Source organism: Cygnus olor, chromosome 2 (genome assembly GCF_009769625.2).
Source record: "Cygnus olor isolate bCygOlo1 chromosome 2, bCygOlo1.pri.v2, whole genome shotgun sequence".
Lineage (NCBI taxonomy): Eukaryota > Metazoa > Chordata > Aves > Anseriformes > Anatidae > Cygnus > Cygnus olor.
In genome coordinates this window covers 65,223,842-65,243,593 of record NC_049170.1, presented here as the reverse complement: position 1 = coordinate 65,243,593, position 19,752 = coordinate 65,223,842, and the positions used below count along the sequence as shown (strand labels likewise).

The following is a 19,752-nucleotide window of genomic DNA, read 5'->3' as shown; positions in this document are numbered from 1 at the left end:
TGCCTGCTCTAGCATTTGTTGATGCTGCCAATCAAAAATAATCCACACAAAATTACCTTTCTTGTGTTCTATTGAAGTATCTGAACTGGATCTGTTTAGCAGTCGGCTGTATGGCATGCAGGATCTGGGTCTCTCAACAGGTCTTTATTCATGGTTTGTGTGAAATGCGGTAACGTAGTGAATGCACTCACTTGCTTTCAGGGAATATGGATGTTGCTGTGTGATAGTCCTGAGGTAATATAGCTTCATAAAGGTCTTCAAATAGTAGCCATAGTGTTATAACATACTTAACTTCAAGTGCAAATTTCAGCTGCAGAAAAGGATACGGAGGAGGATATCTATTCCAGATTGAAAATTACTGGTGTTCAGAGCAAGTTTTAAAAAAAAACAAATGTATGGCTTTTCTAAAGTTATTGACTATCAAGTGATTACTCCCACTAACCTAAGAGATGTTCAAGACCCTAGTCTTAATACAGCTATATAAACTGCACTTGCAAGCTTATTTTTGCAACCCTTGTATATACAAGTGCCCGTTATTCACAGAGCAAGTGAATGTTTGTATTCTTACTTATGCAATTGCCTATTTGTTTAATCAAGTCCATTGTTTTATTTGGTTGCTTGGTTTCACATCAAACCTCCTGTTACCATGCAATCCCAGTTCCCTTTGATATATCAGAAAATCAGTCTTATGCATGGATCAGGTAAAAATTCACCTTCTTGAAAGAGTGGTATACTAGACTTCAGGTAGTATCAGAGTCCTGGTATCCCTAGTGTCAGTGTTAGCTTCTCTTTAAAAAAAGCCAAAAGAATGAAGCCCTGATGTGGAACTTTCTGGTCTCCACAAGTTCTTAGCACCAATTCTGAGGTCTGCTCACTCCAGATTTTCATGAAAAAGTTTACTGGAGACTTTCTCATGTCATGAATTTCTCTCTCTATACTAATTTAGCTTCTGTAATAATATGTATATTCTTCTGGAGAACAGAGATTCAGATTGAGCTGTGCCAGAGTAGGTTTTGACACATCTAATCAAGCATCCTTCTTTTGCCTGCCTAGCAAGGGCTGGTTGTTTTTTTTAATCCTTCTATTATGCACCTTTCCAACTGCATTGCTATACATGTGGAAAGAGAAGCTAACTAGGTGTCTTTTGGCCTAACGTGTCACTATGTCCTTTTGTTGAGTTAGTTGATATAGCCAGAGCAATTCTCTGTCAACAAATGTAAGACAAATACTGTTCCTACTAATGTTGTGGCTACTCCACTGAATGGTGTGCAAACCCTAAATAGACATTTCCCAACTACCTTTCAAGACACTAAATATTTAACATTCTTACATGACAGATAGCCCGAATAAGAGCTTCTATGAAGAAATTGGCAAAGCACTTCAGAAACTTTTCAGTCTTGACTACTCCTACTCATTTGCTATTCTTGGCGCACTCTATTGCTGTCAAGAATCTAGCTCAAAGCTTTAAGATTCTTCTCACTTCATCAGTATCGTAAGATTCCTTTTTTGCATCTTATATTTTTAGACACACAGTTTCTGGCAATTAATGCAAAACCTCCTTTACTGGAGAAAAGTGTGATTGTTAAGTACTATAAGAGCAGATTGTTTCACAGATGTTTGAGGGTAGAGAATGAACTTTTTCCTATTTCATTCTTACTCTGCACAGGGGGCAGATGTTGCTGGTACTGCTGATTCTGCTTCAGTTCTCTCAGTAGGATTATCCAAAAAACTCCCAAAATTCTGTTCTGTACTTGCTTAAATGTTTTACTGGCCTGGAGCTTTGTTTGAAGCAATGACTAGGAAGTCTGTTTCAAATTAATGAAATATGCATCAGTGAGCAAGTGAATAAACACAGCAGATTGCAGAATTAAGAAACACTGTATAAGAAATGAACTTTGTTCATTTAATAAATGCTGTTTGGTTTTTTTATAACTCATGGTTATACTCATGTGAAATACCATCAGAGTGATCCTGTGTAACACAGGAAAATGAGCTGTATATATGAGCATAAGATGGAAAAACAAATGAGTTGGACAGGGCAACCCCAACAAACTTGGTCCTGCCTGAATGAAACCAGTACCACTGGGTGCCAAGTTCGCTTTCCTTAGCATCCAGAGTAGGTGTGAAGAGAGTACAGTGACATTTATTATTGGTTAGTATATGGTTGTTACTAAACAAGATATAAAGAACTTGTGATTTGAATAGTAGCCACACAATACTACAGACCCTGAGGAAAGACTCACTTAATGTGCTTGTATTTCATTTGTTGCAACACCAGAATGTTTTTAAACTCCTGAGGATGACATGTTAATGAGAAAAATTAGAGGGGAATTTATGGATGAGCCCCAAAATGATGGTAGTTAAATGCATCTTGTGTGGCAGGGAGCAGACTATTTTCAGAAGACAGTCTCCATTTCTCTCTCTTTTACTTCCTCTTTATTTTTCTTCCTCTGTCTCTCCCTCCTGCCAGCAAACAGTGATACAATTATTATATATTAAAGGATCAGTTTATAAATATTTGCTGACTTCTATGCTACTGGGATAGTGCAGAGAAGCAGCTAATCTTTGACTGCAGTGGCTCAGTTACAGCTTTCATGCACAGAAATCACAGTTTTGCAGTGCCAATTCCCAGTTAGTTCATGTTTTAGAGGTATTTATGCTGATTCCTTCTCTGCAGGAGCATAGCAGAGCTTGCTAAAATGCCTTCCAGTTGGAGGGTGCATCCCTGACTACACACAGAACAAGTCAGGGCAGTGCTGAGACTGCTCTCACTTGATCTGAGTGAGGAACCATCTTCATGGAACTGAAAGTCAAGGAGACAGTGACAGTTACTTTGATTAAAAAGTAATTAGGCAAAAACACCAGCAGATTGTGGTGATAACTGAGAAGCCATAGAACAAATTGGTGCTGTGAATTTTGACTTTCTGCAACGCTGCACACAGAACACGTTGGGTACAAGAATAACATCTGTCATTCTTCTGTTCCCCTAACTGCGTGTTTCTTTCTAGATTACTGTTTTACCTTTAAGTAGAAGTAAATACAGTTAAAAATAGGAATGAGGAAATGTGGGTGTCATCCACCTGATGCTACAGAGTAAATACCATCTGGGGAAGTGAGCTAACTGGTAGTGCAATACCCCACTTGATGATAAAAAGCTTTAGTTGTGTAGGGAGCAGAAGCCTTTGGACTCAATAACCACAGTCTGTGACTGTCCATAGGAAATAAGGGAAATGCAGTGGTGAGAAGTGAGCAGATTGATCCGTTTGGATTTATTCAACATACTGGTCTAAACTGGAGGCATTATAAAAAGTTTGGGGTGGGGCTCCGTTCTTTTTTAAATTGGTCAAACCAAGGAGTGCTATCAAGAGCCATATCCCATATTCTGTATGTAGGCCAGCCTGTCTGAAAAGCATCTTTGCATCTGTCATTAACTGATGTGATGGGAAGCCATGCAGAAAAGCATAAGCTGATTAAAGAATGCTAGAATTAGGTTGAGCAGAGAAAAACCAGACCTAACTTGCTGGAGTCCTTTGAAGATCTTACTACAAAGGTATAGTGGGTGTTATTGTGTTTAGCAGCTAGAGACAAATCACTAAAATCAAAGCAGTCAGTGCTTCAGTATAGAAACCAAGTGATCACACCTGTACTGCACAAATATTTAGCATATCACTCACCAAACTCTTCAGATCTCAAGCCTCTATGACTACGTCCAGGCATAATACCTGTGGGTCAATTGTTGTTATTGCTATTAATATTGTACTTTTAATACTTCTCACAGGGAATATGACAGTGATAGCTTTCTTAAAAACATACTTGACAGTCTTCCCCCTCTGTGTGTGACTCAACAGATGTGGTTGTGAGCATCGGGAATGTTTTTGTTGTCTGTTCATGCAGTCACCTCTGCTAGAAAACGTGTATAATTGTTACTTCAAATGAATATTCCAGTCATTCTGCCCAGAAGATTTAAAAATACTTAAAATTGCTTCATCTGTTCCTATCCAACCTTAATGATTCTGATTCTGCTGGACTGCTTTCATGCCTGGAGGAAATCAGGAAGTAGTATACAGTGTGTGCTTTATTTAAAGCAAAACAAAACCAGAATTGTTATTCAGATATAGTCCTAGAAAATGAGACTCTTGTGCAGCAGACCAGGGAAGTGGCAGTGTAATTCCTTGCTGGGGTGCCCCAGTTCCGACCTGAAGGAAGTGCCTGTAGGGTTGTTTCATTCCTTAGCTTGTGCAGTGTGTGGCATCTCCTGTGTGATCAATATGGACTTCACGATGCAGCCATCCCTTGTGCTTGTAGGTAGGCTTTGGCCATCAGCTCCTTTTGCACAGGTTACTGATGAATGGTTGTGAAGTAATGCCTTTTTGTCACCACCACCAAAGTGGCCTTTGTGTGAATTAGACTCCCAGAAGTCAAAGACTCCATACAGAATTTCCAGGGCACTGAACAAGCTGTTAGTCTCTTCGCACAACCTTGAAATGGAGAACCCAACAAAATAATCCAGATAGATTATTGTTCTTAAGACAGCAAACAACCTCCTGTCTCTTTGCTCTTGGCTGGTCAGGTTTTGAGTTTCACCTCACTGCACTGAGAGAACAGGAGGAGCTCGGATACATTGGCCATGTGTGTCTTGGGTTGCATTTTGCCTGTGTATGTACACATGTGCATGTCTTACATACATATTTGTGTAAAATAGCACCTGTCTTAGAAATGATATATCTCTGAGATGTCAAACATGTGCAGGCACCTTAATGATCTAACAGCCAGAGACATGCTGAATAGAAATATTTGCCCTGCTTCACATGATGACAAGTAAAATAAGAGTGCGGAATAATTCAACTCCCACTAGAAAGCTTAGTGCTGCTCAAGCAGTGTTATTTTGGGGTTGGTTATATCTGTGCCATCATTGGTGTTGCAAATGCAACAGGAACTACTGACCTACCTGTGCTCCTGTCCTGCCTGGGCCTCAAGAGCTATTTCATGCAAAATTACTCTCTAATTAAGTTGCACAGTGGTAGAGCTAGCACAAGCTGTACTGAAAAGGGGATGCCACTTTCCAGTAGGTACTAGAAGCTCAGCGTGGTGTTAAGCAAATGGAATAAATTTTCAGGGCCCAGTGGTCTCTGTATTTGACCTTGCACTGCCAGCTATTGGCTAACAGTATCCTTTGTATATATAAACTGGACCCTGATAGCAACTCCAGTTTACAGCAGTTATGCCTTTGCCATATTACAAAGTGAGTTTTGATTCAAAAGGTAGACTGAGATATACAGTTATATTTCATAACTTGGTGCTGTTCTGTCAGAATATTATTAACTGAGGCACCTTGAGGAGCTGGAAAGAAAATCAAGAAATACGAAGTCTGTAGATATGTGTTCTGTTGCATTCAGTGTTACTAGCAGGTGCTACATGAGTAATTTCCATAAGGAAAATGTGATCTTTTGCTGCTGTCTTGGCATTCTAAAATGCAGACTATTTTGTGTGAATTGAAATAACATTTTTGTAAGAAATTGTAAATGGAGAATGTATTAAATCTTGCATAAAATGAAAGAAAAATGATACTAAGGAGGCAGATCATCCAACTACAGAAACTGTTCACCTCATTTAAGTGCAAAGAGATGGGAAAGTGAAAGCCATTAATCTGGTAGCATTAGAAGACTACGTGAATTATCTGGGCTGGTGACAAACTGAAATGTAATTAGGTATGTTTCATTGCTTGAAGTTACTTTAAAAATCAAAGATAGAGAAAACGGGGAGAACAGATTGGTTACTGAAGTAGGGGTAGGGAGTAGCTTTATCAGAGCCAGTATCTATGTGACCATTGCCAGTCCTTGGCATTTGGTGACCTGTGCTACATACATACAGTGTCATTCACAGCTGTTTTCTGTGCACCTGGGAGCCATTGTCTCTAATGCAAACTAAAAGCTTTGGGGGCCTTTCTCTTACCTAAAAAATAGTGAGATGCTCACAGGTGTGGAAATAGATAAAGGATTCATGCAAGTACTTATGGTCAGTAATGGATAGCTTGGCATTTTGCTGTGGGGAGAGCTGTAGTGTTAGTGAAGTTTGATGTACAGCTGTCCCTGGAGAACTAGCTCCTCTTTGCTTATACAACTCAGTGTCACCAAAAAAATGGCCATCACCCTCTGTCTCCCAGGAAAACTCTACTTCATTTTCACAGCTGCATTTCACATTTATTTCTTCCTGGAACACTGCTTGTTTGTAATGCTTCCCTTGAACCATTCTGTTGAACCACTATTGCTTTTCAGTCTCTACACAGGTGGCTGGTTTTGGGAAGGTAATCCTTTTGCTGTGACCTTAGGTTCTCCTCTTGTGTGTTTGTTTGTTTGTTTGTTTTAACTGTAAGCTACTTGCTGAAGCAAAATAAGTCATTATGAATGCTCCACCTGCTGTAATCATTTTTGTTCCTTATATTAACAGTTTGAGGAAATCAATCTTCCTTAGGTAATAAACCAAAAACTATGACACTGCCTGGTATCTGAAAATTAAGTGGAATTGCAACTCCTCACACTGCTCCAACCAAGGACAGCATCCCACTCTGCAGCATCAGGAGCAGAGTATACTCCTCTGACCGTTGTTTCGCACCCTCTGCCATTTCTTCAAGGATGGGGTTAAATTGTTTTTGGCAAGGTTCATGGGGCCAGCACACAGAGTGATACTGTAGATAGTCAGCATGGACATAACTGGGACACTGCACTTTTGTCTTCATGTTCCTCCTAGTCTATTTACCCATCCCTGTGTGCATAAAAGGAGGGCAATCAATGTTCAAATTTTTCCTATTCTTCTCTCACCCTGTTGCCAGAGTCAGAAAGTGAGAAGGGATGGATGGGAATGACAGCTCTTTCATAGGATTGCCCTGTTCTGTACAGGAAAAGTTCTGCGCTAACACAGTTCCAGCTTTAATATAAAGACTGATCTCTTTCTTTAAAAGCCACAAGGCGTGGGTTGCTATCCTTCATAGCTTTCTTGTAGGGAACCAGTGTGATTGATGAGGCTGTTATTCTTGCCCAGTAAAATCCTTACGGCTTGCTCAGTCTCAAGGTTTCTCTTTTTTTCCCTTTAAACCTGAAAGGGAAAGGGAGAAATGGAGAGGGAATGTACCTGTGTGGAGGCTGTTCACAAGTGGTGTCCCTCAGGAGCCGGTCTTTTGACTGGTGCTCTTCAACATCTCTATCAATGACATAGACGATGGAATTGAGTGCACCCTCTGCAAGTTTGCAGATGACACCAAACTGAGCTGTGCAGTCGATACAACAGAGGGAAGGGATGCCATCTAGAGGGACTTGGACAGGCTGGAGAAGTGGGCCCATGAGAACCTAATGAGGTTCAACAAGGACAAGTGCAAGGTGTTGCACTTGGGCTGGGGCAATCCCAGGTATTTATATAGACTGGGAGAAGAACAACTTGAGAGCAGCCCTGCATGAAGCTGGACATGAGCCAGCAGTATGTGCTTGCAGCCCAGAAGGCCAACTATGTCCTGGGCTGCATTAAAAAAGGGGTGGCCAGCAGGGAGAGGGAGGTGATTGTCCCACTCTACTCTGCTCTTCTGAGACCCCACCTGGAATACTGCGTGCAGGCCTGGGGCCCCCAGCACAAGAAGGATGTTGAGGTCTTGGAGTGGGTCCAGAGGAGGGCCACTAAAATGATCAGAGGGCTGGAGCACCTCTCCTATGCAGAAAGGTTGAAGGAACTGGGCTTGTTTAGCTTGGAGAAGAGAAGGCTCCGGGGAGACCTCATTGCGGCCTTCCAGTACTTGAAGGGAGCGTATAAACAAGAGGAGGCATGCCTATTTACATGTGTTGATAGTGATAGAACAAGGGGGAATGGTTTTAAACTACGATGGGGAGATTTAGGTTAGATATTAGGAGGAAGTTTTTCACTCAGAGGGTGGCGAGGCACTGGAACAGGTTGCCCAGAGATGTTGTGAATGCCCCATCCCTAGAGACAAGGCCAGGCTTGATGCGACTCTGGGTAGCCTGCTCTAGTGGTTGGCAACCCTGCCCAGAGCAGGGGGGTTGAAACTAGATGATCTTTAAGGTCCTTTTCAACCCAGGCCATTCTATGATTCTATACCTGCAGCAGGTGCTCAGAGGTCAAATCAAGATACCATCTATCATCATTGTGTTTATACTGCCAAATAAAATAATGATTGAAAATGAAGATTAAAATTGGAAATCTTCTTTCACGTCTAATGAAAATCAGTAATCTTGGCATAACATATGGCACTGCATTCAACTCTTACTGCCGTAGGAGTAGTTTGCAGCTGACAGCGCATATGTCTGTACAGTATGTTTCAGAATCCCCAAATTTAGATATTTCATTGAATCAGTAATTTTTAAGCTTGAAATGTAAGCAAATTCCTTTTCCCCTTTCTTATACCCTTCCCTTACCCATGCCCCAAAAAAAGCAAACCTTTAAAAGTTAAGCATTTCCTAATGCTTTGAAATTATCTCCTGTGCTCATTCAGAGTGATCCTTTCTCTTAGTCTACTCAGTATTCCTTTGCAATAAGAAAATGGTACATGCAGTTCTGTTCAGGTGAACAGAGGACTCTCAAAGAAAGTCAGGTGGCATCTCAGCACTCATGTAATTACCTGCCAGGAAAGCCTACTGAGTTGCTAATTTCCAGTTCTAGAAAAATTTCAATGCAACTGCCTATATGGGCTTGACAAAAAAGGGTGTGAATTACCTGTACAGTGTAATACTGTGCTTCTTCCCTGACTGACATAGCAAAACTTTCAGATGCCTGCTTTCCCTTAGTAGAGGATTAAGAAAGGATTCCAATTTCCCAAATCATTTCTCTACCTTCACTATGCCTAAACTCTAATTCATCCACTTGTGCTGAGAATTTGATTTTCCAGGAAGAATACAGAGTACAATCAGCAGTGAGTACCCTGATCAGAGACTTGCTTTGCTTGGATCCCTTCAGGGCAAAATGTCACGGCAAAAAAAAATAATCTTTTTTCACATAGCATTAGATTCTGTTTGTGTTCCATTACCAATATCACTTGTATCAAAATTTTGATGCATTTTATATTGTGGCATTTTGATTCCAAAGCCATGCATACGTTAATTAAAATTGATAAAACTTAAAAAAAAAAAAAAAAAAAAAAAAAGGCAGTTTAATGGACACAGAAGTAACATCTGCTTAGTCCTAATAAGAAGTTGGGGACAGCATGCCTTTGCAAATTCATCAATGTTAGCCTGCTTTCCTGAAGGTGAAAATCTGGTGAGTCATAGTGAAAATATAACTGTTCAGCATGAAGTGAAGCTTAGGGATGAGCTTTCTTGACTGCTAAGTGGAATTAGATATGGGGAAATATTGGAAGAATAAATATTTGACTGCAAAAATCTTGATACTCTCTTAATCTTCAGATACCTCAGTGCAAAGTTGAATATATTGCAAAGGCACAGCTCTTTCCAAGTTACTCATTTTGATATTTTAAAATAGGGTTTTCTCTTCACATATGCAATAGGACTGCAGGAGATTGGATTTATTTGCTTTATTTATTTGTCTGTATTCATCCATCCTTTGTAGAGCTGTGGCCCTGTGAACCATGGTGTCAAAGGTACTCCAACAAAGCCATAGTTATGCATTTGCTTTGCTTGCTCCTATTTGTTTCTCAGGCTGTGTGTGTTTGTGTACCAGTGTGTGAGGTGGTCCTCTTTTAAGCTCTTTTATCCTTCCTGAGAGCTCTTAGAAACTTAGCTTCCCTTTATCTCTGTTCTCTCACTTAACTTCAAGCTGTTTTCACTGTTCCCAAATGTACCTACCAGGTTGGCAAAGCTTTTGGCAAAGCTGCTTTTACCTTACTTTTACAAATGGATCCCATCTCTTAGTTCTTTTTCCCTGAAAGAGGAGTCCTTGGCCAGAAAAGCCAAAGCAGTACTTGCAGCACCAGCTGCAGAGCTGGTTGTTAACTCACAACATGCATCCACTTGTGTCCAGCTCTTCCCCTTCACCTGCAGGCTCAATATCATTGCCTTGGCTCCCATGTCCTTTAACTTTTCTTTCAGAGATCTATAGTCATTCTGGAAGTCCTAACTATCCATCTTGTTCTAATTATTCATGCTAATCGCACAAGTAATTAGAGATGCAAAATGATTTCAGAAACTGCAATTTGATATTTTAGTTTCAGTGTTTATTCTGGAACTCATCTAAAACAAACCAACCAACAACAGGGCTATACTGATAGTTCTACTTATTTCAAGTAAATAAGTGAACAGCGTTATTGTTTAAAATGCTGAGGATCAATTATTGACTAGAATAACCCAGATTTTCTGGAAATGTAAGATTTGCTTCCCAGCAGAGTTGGCTCTATACTTTAAAAAAAATTAATAATAATAATAATTAAAAAAATGTAGAACTGTCTCTATAAATCAAAAATGATTTCAGGAAACAAGGTTAAATCTAGAACTGAACACGTACAAAATCATCTTGAAAACAGAAATCAAAACACTGATGGTATTCATGAACCCTTTCATCCATTTTTGATGGGCAGTAACAGAAGTGATGTTTCGTCTGCAAGAATGTTTGCACAACTCTGTCTCACTGGTGATTCTTCAGTAGTAGTCTAATAGTCTTTTAAATGCAATAACAATTTATAATATAAGTAAGATTTTCCTGATTTTATGAAAAGTTTCAGCAAGGGAGTATGGAAAGAAAAAACAAACAAACAACAAACCACATAGCTAAGCAGCTCTCAGACAATTGCTATGCTGAAAGTTGCTTGCTTTGGATGTTTGAGAAATTTAAGGAAATTAGGAAAAATCAAAGTATTTTCTAAAGTGAAAAAGAAGTTAGATACTTCTTGGCAATCTCTCTTTGGTTTATTTCATGGTGGGTTTATTTTTGTCTTCTATTCCACTACTTGTGTTTCACTACTGAGTGTTAACATTTTTGCTACCTGAGATGAAAATTTCTTGCTCTTCATAATATCGTGTTCTGAGAGCTGGTTGCTATAATCTGTTTTCCTTTCAGTGCTTGTCTGCTCATCTGGGATTCTCATACCAAATCCACCATATTATGGTCTTAGTACAGTCCAGCAATATATGCCATATCATGAAGAAACATTTTATATTAATATTTATATCACCTCTAGCAAAGGTGATTAAGAACTAAATAAAGCTTGGTAGATTTTTAATAACTAGGTTTCATGTTTTCCATGTTATTTTCTAGCTGGCTTTAGGAGTATGTGTATGTGCTGCCCTCTACCAGCATATTTCCTAGCATTGCTATTGTTTCTATTTGCTGTGATAGGGACATTTCTCACTCCCCGCCCCGCCCCCCCCCCCCCCCTTTATTTTTTCTTCATAAGCACATTGTGTTTTGGTACACAGAAATTGCCCAAAGAAGATGGGTTTATACTTGGGAGCCCTGTTGCGAAGAGGAATTATCACTCAGTCTCTCTCTACCTGGCCCCACAATCACCGGTGGTCTCCACATCTTCATTAGTGTTCTTAGATGGGTGTTACATAAAGAGGAATAGTTAAGAGGGAATTTCCGTGCACCCCTTGTCCATCGTTTGGTCAGTTTTCTCTGGATGCTATGACATATTTGTGCCGCCTTTGCAGAAGACCTCAAGAACTGCCCCAAGGGTCCCCTTGTAGTGCTTTCTTCAAAAAACAAACAAACCACATTTGGATGCCAATATATCTCTCTTGGGACCAGTCCTTTACTACCTTGAGGTCTGCTACATGTGTGGAAGGAACCATCTACAAGATGAGAATTATTGATAGGTAAATGATCGTTTGTGCCAAAATATTGGAGGAGTACCACCCTGAATCTCCTAGGAGACTGAAGGATTCTCTGCATGTCTGACATAATATGAGAGAAGTGAAAACATTATGTGCATGACATTAAAAATGCCAAATACATGATTGTCTGTGTCTAGATTTAAAGGTGATGTAACACACAGCTTTCATTAGGGGAAAGCTGGAGTCTCAAATACTGTCAGTTTTTTTCCCCAGAAAGTTGTAATGTCATGCCAAATTTTAATTTATTTCTCACTGGCATATGAAAAAAATACTGTTTAATTACATATAAATTTGATAGGGTACATCTCTGAAAATGAACCTTGACTTGTAAAAACTTGTAACTTATGCCATTCTGAATTGGTATTTGAATTTCAAAAGTGCTTTGAAGTGAAAGTAAAAAAAATCAACCCCAAACTGTTAGCATGGCCTTTCCTTCTCGCGAATGAACTTTCTTTTCAAATTCTCATAAAGATATGATAACTTTTAAAAAGTAAATATTTCCCTTCTTCATTTTTTATACAGTGAAACCATCTCTTATTTTCTTTGTTCTGTGTAACACCAAGCAGCTAATACAGGTGTTGGGAGCAAAGAGATGGAAAGGCTAGAGTTGTTCAAGCAAAGACAGAGGCCAAAGGACTGATCATTCAGGTTTTTAGGAGGACAGAGAAAAGCTTTTTTCTCTCAAACTGCACCTGCATAGCTGGGTCTCTGAATGCCCTCTGTCCTAGTTGTATTTGTCTTGAAGGTGCACCAGGTGGGCCTGTTGCTTGATTGGGGCTCATCCCCCTATGTTATTTAGGGAAGAGGAAAAAAAGAGAACTTCAAGCTCTGCAGTTCCTTCCCTGGCATCTCTCAGCCTCTACAGAGACTTAATGGCATACTGAGCCTTCAGGTACTGTAAAAACTATTGTAAAGCTTAACTGCAGTCTTTTGACAGACTCTTTCTATTGCTGGCAGTTGTCCTCATTTATTCCTATTACTGTGTCAGTTATTGAGTCTTTTTTCTTGTCTTGAAGGGTTTGTGTTTTTTTTTTCCTTCCTTCTAAGCTGACTTTCTGTATGAAAAGGGTGGGTAAGATGGCTGTTTACCAGGCTATGCTTTCAAGAGCTGATGGGTGGGGGCTACCCAGGAGGGGCTGTGTATTCCTGGTGTCATTACCCTCCATGCATTTTGCAAGAATGTAGGGACCAAATGAGGTAAGCACTGGCTCCTCATAAAATAAACAAGAGAAAATGGGAGCGCTGAATACTATGAAGTTAGTTGGTTCGAGTAATTCTTTTTTGTTGAGAGAGGGAGGCTTCAAGATATATTTGGAGTGGCCTCTTAGGCAAATTGCTGTGTCACAGAACTTAGTGCAGTCTTTCAAAGTCTCATTCGACATACTAGGAAGTTCTCTAAGAATTATATTATTAGTATATGCATAACCTATATCAGCAATAATCCTAAATTTCTTGCTATCCCTTTGGAGCATAGGGCAGGAGAAAGGACAACTGGCTCAACTTCTGAAATAGTTCACAAATTTCATGTTCAATGAAAACCTTTTAGCAGAGATTTTAATTCAGATTGAAACAGCACCTAGTTCAGGTCTGCCTGAAAACATTCCCTTAAAACATTCTCCCCAGTAACAACACTGGGACCTTCAGTATAAAAAAGCAAAGAGTTTCAGAGGTTTCAACAATGCGTTGGCAAAGCTTCTAGAAGTACATGAGTAAAAATACATACTAATGTAATTAATTCAGTACTGCATATGTATTAGGGCTGTATGTTGATAATTTTCAGTGGAACTTTTCAAACAATCTGCCTTGAACAAGAGTCCTAATAACTGAGTCTTGATCTGTGGACTCCTCATATAGCTGAGGCACCAAGAAAAGGGTTCACCCAGAGCCATAAACTTGTCTGAAGTCAACCTAAGCAAGCCAGAAGGAAATGCTGAAGAAAGGCTAGGGCCTCATAATTAAATGGTCTTCTCTGATGTCCTGATTTACAGTATTTCTCCTCTGCTGCCTCTGTAAAAGGAATAATCCCACTGGGCTTAATATGAATACCAGGGCACTTGTCCAGTGAGATGAAGGCTTGTTTTCAGATCCCTTTCCCATAGTTGAGTGCTTTAAGCTCCAGGCTGCTGACTGAGTAACTCTTTTGGGAGTGTTCCTCACTCACTGTGGTTACTGAAGCTTTCCACTTGGTGTAGCTGACTGTTCAGTAGAGATTGAAGCTGGCTCTTCTATGTTCAAAGAGAGAAAGACTGGCCTAAGGAGAGCAGCAGAGCTTCTTCCCCAACCTATCTGCAATTAAGAAATTATTAAGAAACGTAACATACGCTGGTTTTGATGGAGAAAGAGAGAGATGTTTGTCTCAGAATCAATATAGACGAAGTCAGTAGTAATCAGGAAACATGGTTCAGGTCTCTACTTTAAATAGGGAAGAAGATGACTTTGCAGATGGATTTCCTCTACAGTCAAGGGCTCTGACCAGTGGGCCATTGCCTAAAATGACTTCCATCTCTGGCTGCTGTGAAAATTCACTTGCCTAGTGATCTTTTGTGTGGCATGGCTAATGTTCTTCCACAGTAGTCTGCTGTCCCCTCAGGAAAATTTGGAGGTCTTGGATAACGTCCTATGTTCTATTAACTGAAAAGGAAGGGGAAAGAAATATTTCAGAAGAGGTATTCCAGATGTTTATTAATATTACAATTTTGAAGCATTGTGTTGAAATCAATGATTTCATTTTAAGTAAATGCATTAAATGTTAATCTGAAAAATAATGTGAATAGCTTTTATTAATGTTAATTTGATTACAGTGAATTTAGATGCTACTGTAGATCTTGTTCAAGATTTCATCAGTTTGTATCCAAGTTTGAATTTTTATGGGTGAGCATCCTTAAACCCCAGTTTAAATGTTAAATAATTCTTCCACTAATACTAGAAAAGCTGTAAGCATCCTTATAAAATCCATTCTCAAACAATTTGAGGAACTGTCAGTTTTTTGATATTAGTGGTGTTACCTTTGCTGTTGATGGAGATGCATGGTTGTCAGTTGCATAATAGCGTTTTTGTGAGTAGTTGGTGTTGTTGTGCATAGGCCTGATTAAAATAAAGCACTGAGATCAGTGATCTCAGTTGAAATCACTTCATGCAAAATTCATAAAATATTTTTTTTCTTGAAATGCTGTACTTATTTTAAGACTTACATATGTCTACATACCTTTTCCAAGATTATATTGCAAATTTGCCACAATCCCTTTGCATAGGGCAATGGGAGGTGATTTTACACTAGAGTTTGTTTTGTTGCTAATGCCTGAGGTGATGCACAACAAGGAGAAAATTATCTTATCCTCAAGGTCAAGCATCAGAAGCACCCTTAGACGTACCACAGTGCAAGAGGAGATGTAGCTCCTCTACCTGCAAAAACGCAACTTCTGGCAGGAAGAGCCAGTGTGGTGGTGTTTCTTTTGCTTGTGGGCACCATGCCAGGCATGGTTAGGTCTGAAGAAAACTGTGGAGATACACTGTGTGCATGTGTGGGATGGAGCCACATGAAGGCCAACAGAGGAATTGTCACACTAAGCATGGAGCAACCTCACGCTTGAAAAAGTGCCCCCCCCTGCCCTCTCTGGTATGTTACAGAAGGGAAAGAGGAAACAGTTCTCTGAGCTTGTCCCCACACTTATGCCCAGTTACGGTGTGCTTGCCTCATTTTCCAGTCAAAATAAGAAAATGCGGACATCATTTAGCTCTGACTCTACATTGCAGCAATACTGGTTGGCTAAGAAGGACTAGTTTATGTATTAGTTGTTGTGCATCTTTACTAGGGATCTTCTACACATTTTTTCTAGGTCAGCCTAGTGGTATCACCTGCTTAAGGTCATCAGGCAAGCAGATTCAGGAAGTACAATTTGGTATACAAAGGCTACTTTTTTTTGCTTACCAATGCAATAGGCATTTTTATATCCTTTTTTATTCCTAATAGGGAAAAAGTATAAATGTTTTTCTGATGTTTGGGTTCCAATGCTTGAAGTTCAATTTCAGCCTTCCAAAGTGAGCCATAATGAATATTCCATCTATCCATCCATCTATCCATCCATCCATATGTAAATATATATATATATATATATATGCTTGTCTCCCTACTTATCCCTTCTTTGGGAACACGTATTTTATGTTCGACTTGGTTTGTGTTCTTTTGATGTTTTTTGCCCATCCATATGACCAAAAGTGCTAAACTTAATTTGCAGTGGTGCAAAACTCTACTCTGTAAGGCATCTACCTAAGTGGAGAGGCTTGTGCTTTAATCCTACCCCATCCTGCAACTCTTCTTCAACTCATGAGTAACCTTAAATGCACAAAATATGAGCATGCAGATTTACAAGTCTGTTCTTGAACACTCAGTTACAGATGCTTTAGATTAATACAACACCATTTCAAAGTCCCCTTTGCAGTATTCTTACAGTCAGTGTTGCCTAGGGACAGAGGCTTGGGAGTTGTTCTGTAGTTCAAAAAGCACTGCCATTAACTGCAAAACAGCTTTGAACAAATAAGCTTAAAATACTGTACCGGCTTCTTCTATGTTGTCCTCCCTTCTACTACTTGATATTTTATAAATGAAACTTCAGCAGAAAAGTTGTATACCAAGGAGATTACTGGTGATTACTATATCCATGTTACTGTGTGCTGAGACCTGAATGCTTTGGCCTAAGTTTCAGGCAGCAACCAGGCAGAGCATCAGCAGTTCTTTCACAGAAATGAGATCTGGTAGCGCATACAAGCAAAGTTTGAGTGAAGTAAAGGGACCTCCACATCTGCATGCCAATGTACTGCTGTACAGTCTGACCAGAAGCAAGTAAACCATTGATCAGATTCTCTGATAACCTGCACCTGCTTTGCCCCTTACTTGTTTCTGGTAATAAAAGGAATTGAATCAGATGCATTTCTCAGAGTGTTACTAATTCAAACATGCGCATATATTTTATTAAATAGGGAGAAAGTATGGCAAAATTGAGCAGAAGGGGGGAGGGGGGAAGTGCTGGGTCTGTCTGGGATGGAGTTAACTTTCCCTGCAGTAACCCACACAGTGCTGTGCTCTGCACTCGTAGCTGGAACAGCACTGGTATCACTCCAGTGTTGTCTGTTGCTGCATAGTACTGGCACAGCATCAGGACTCCCTCCAAGCCCGCAAGAGTCAGCAGGCTAGGGGTGGGCAAGTGATGGGGAGGGGACATCGCCAGGGCAGCTGACCTAAACCAACCAAAGGGGTATTCCGTAACACATGATGTCACACTCAGCAATAAAAGGGGGGCTCTCGTGGGGGAGGGGGCTGTCCTCCCAGATAACCACTACACATTTTGAGGCCCTGCTTCCCAGGACGTGGCTGAACATCACTCGTTGATGGGAAGTAGAGAATAACTTTTTTTTTCGTTTCTCTCTGTACTTCTGCGTGGCCTTGGTTGTTTTTTCTTTTTTTTTTTTTTGTTGGTTGGTTGTTTTTTTTCCCCCATTCCCTTTAATTAAATCATTCTGATCTCAGACCTCGAGCTCTTCGTGTCATATTTTCTCCCCCTTCCTTTTTGAGGAGGGGGGAGTGAGAGAGCGGCTGTGGTGGAACTTGGCTGCCCACCTGAGTAAAACCACCCGGGGGGGGGGGGGGGGGGGGGGGGGGGGTGCGGAAGCTTCCTGATGGTTAGATACCATTGTAGCAGATGCCATAGAAATTAGTTTCAAATACTGAATTTAATCTAATATAATCTAATACAGTCCTATTTAATCTAATTACTTAAGTATTGCTACAGTTCATTTTGTAAATGGAACTATGGGAAGACTTTAAAAATGTATCTTATGCTGGTTTAAATATATAAAGCAATTTCCTTTAAACTGGAGGGGAAAAAAAAATAAATTGCAGTGCTATGCATTCGGTCCAAATAATAAATCATATGATGTTAAATGCTCTAGATCGGTGACATTGAGCACTGGAGACTTTCCAGGAACCAGCCACAGCTAAATGGTGGAAATGGGCAACGTACCTTGCTTTTGTTTCTTATCCAGTTTTAGGGTAGTCCCTTGGAAATAAGAAAATAACAGGATGTCCCTGGCCTGTGTTGAATCTCCAGTATTCATCGAAACACAAAGAAAATAGATAATTTTCAGTTAAACCCCACAAAAGACAAATAGTATCTGGAAATTGTATTGCTCAAATTCTGCGAATTTTAATTCTAGAAAAAGGCCTATCTTAAAGTGGTCTGTTAAGCAAAGGAATGAGCTCAGTGACTGTGGCATGCATTCCATGGTCTTTGAAGCGTATGGCTCTTGCTGTTGTATTTCACCTTCTAATTGGTGCCATCTGTCCAGCATTAATTTTGCACCTCTTGTGAATCAATTGATGTTTCCTATTCCTTTCTCCTGTGCTTGAATATTGTCCGTGTGAAGATAACAGTTCCTTCTTGGAGACTCCCTGGAGCAAGCTTTCATCTAGGTTCATACGCTCCTTTTTGCTGATTACCTTGCTCTTGCAAGCACAGGAGGGGTCTCAGGGCACACTGCCAGCCTGAGCTGGGAGGTGTACGGAGCCAAGCCACACTTGATCTTGTTTCCATGACCCTCCTGAGCTGGTGATGCTTTGGGTCTGAGGGGCTGCACTCCAGCCACCAACACTGTTTTGGCTGTGCTCTCCCTTGGCAACGCATCAAGGGGTTTGCAAGGCTCTGATCGAAGTCCTCTCTATGCTGGGCTGGGGTGTGGTGATGCTTCTGGAAATGTTGGCATGGCACAGCAAGCCACAGTATTTTAACCACTGTGCCATTTGGGCCTGTTACAGAAGGATTTAAACATTAGCTGAAATGTCAGCAAGTGTCTGAAACGTTGTCTGTCAATACTCACAGAGTTGCCCCTGCTAGCAGTAATGTTGGGGAAGAAGTGCTTAACATAAATGTATCTGTGAACTTGTTCGATTTCAACAAAGTTCAGAACAAGCTATACTTCATAAAAAGTATGTTCATCTGCTGGGTAATCTAGTGCAGAAATGACTCATAGTAGAACAGAAATGATGCTTTTATAACATGAAGTATATTTCACTTTTGGATCACAGCAAAAGTGTAGTTTTTTTTCCTCAAAGTACAGTCTTTTTGCTAGAGCGCTCTTTAGGTTACACAGAAAAGTTGCGATATTTAACCCCATTTAAAACTCCCTGCATGAATATATCTTAGCTTAAAATGGACTATATCCTGTCAGGTAGCAAGTGTAGGCTAGTCTGAAGAATACACATCTGAACTCAGCTGGGTGTCCTGGCAGGATTTTGAACTAGTTTAATATACTCTATAAAACTAACAGTTCTTCCAGTGTAGTATCTATCCAGGTGTAAAATCACACCCATAATTAGGCCATAATTAGCAGGTATATCTGTTGGTGTAAACCACAGATGCAGTGTTGAAACAGATCACCTGGGCCATGCTTCCCTTGAGTTTGCTTGCATTGTCCAGTAGCCTTGTAAGGGGGACAGCCTTCCCATGCTTGAGGTCACTCAGAAAGCAGCACTGGACTCTGTCCTGCCACAGAGGCAGGACAAGAGACAAAAGCCATAAATGAAACAAGGAAGGGCTTGACTCGTTCCTTCCCCCCGCCAAAAAAAATTTAAAAAATCAATGAAAATAATAATTCTAACTGTGGCTGCAGTCAACGCCTGGACCAGACTGCACAGAAAGGCTGTGCAGGCTCCATCATTGGAGGCTCCCAAGACCCAGCCGGATGAAGCTGTGAGCACTCTGGTCCGTGATTCTGGGTGCTAGGCTCCTCTCAGATGAAACTAAAGTGGAAGGCACACCCTGGGCACATGCTCCACCCATGAAGGACTGGTTGTGAGGTGTCTTCAGATGAGCATGGATGTGGTTTAAGAGAGACAAAAGTATTTCTAGGTGCAGAGGGCAGAACAGGAGAGAGTGCTGACCTGTTTGTGAAAGATGGACATTATAATTATTGAAGT

The 19,752-nt window shown here is 40.4% G+C and overlaps 1 protein-coding gene and 1 long non-coding RNA gene across 10 annotated transcripts in view; both read left to right on the top strand.

Annotated features, from left to right (window-relative positions):
• Positions 1-19,752, top strand: part of PHACTR1 (phosphatase and actin regulator 1) — a 376,918-nt gene that overhangs the window by 96,847 nt on the left and 260,319 nt on the right. The gene's annotated exons all lie outside the window — the stretch shown is intronic.
• The window catches only part of LOC121064811, a 36,620-nt gene continuing 29,464 nt past the window's right edge, over positions 12,597-19,752 (top strand). The window contains exon 1 of the long non-coding RNA XR_005816703.1: positions 12,597-12,675. This is a non-coding gene — a long non-coding RNA (uncharacterized LOC121064811). The remainder of the gene's footprint in view (positions 12,676-19,752) is intronic.